We start from the raw sequence: 593 nt of genomic DNA, 5'->3' as shown, positions 1-593 counted from the left end.
GGCTCTCCATGAGTAAATGTTTAGGAACGCTGAGGTCCCGGGGGCTCCGTGGCGTTGCAGAGCCAGAGGCGGGGGGGGGGGGAAACGCTGTCCCGGAGGCAGAGCCTGGAAAAGTGTCACCTGTGTCACTTCTGGGGCYGCGATGGGCGCTGTCACTGCCGCCAGCTCAGCCCCTGCGCATCCCTGCTGAGCGCCCACCCACGGGCTGGGTCCCGCTGCCCCTGTCCGGGGGCTGTCCCGGCATGGGAGGTCAGCGGCTCGGGATGTGGCAACATCTCCCTAAGTGCCTTTTAACTGCTGCTTGGGCTTTCAGATGGGGAGCGGATTAGAATCTGAAATGTCAATAGGATTTATAGATACCATCTGCTGCTGACAGTCCCTGAATTTTTCTGCTCAGTGCGTGCTCCGTTCTGCTTGTCCTGCTGTCAGGGTTTCTTTCCCTTTCCCTTTCCCTTTCCCTTTCCCTTTCCCTTTCCCTTTCCCTTTCCCTTTCCCCTTCTTTCCCTTTCCCTTTCCCTTTCCCTTTCCCTTTCCCTTTCCCTTTCCCTTTCCCTTTCCCTTTCCCTTTCCCTTTCCCTTTCCCTTTCCCTTTC

This window comes from Malurus melanocephalus, unplaced genomic scaffold (genome assembly GCF_030028575.1).
Source record: "Malurus melanocephalus ecotype Western Australia unplaced genomic scaffold, MMel_1.1 scaffold_369, whole genome shotgun sequence".
Lineage (NCBI taxonomy): Eukaryota > Metazoa > Chordata > Aves > Passeriformes > Maluridae > Malurus > Malurus melanocephalus.
The sequence above is the reverse complement of the archived record's forward strand: the minus strand, read 5'-3'. Positions refer to the sequence as shown.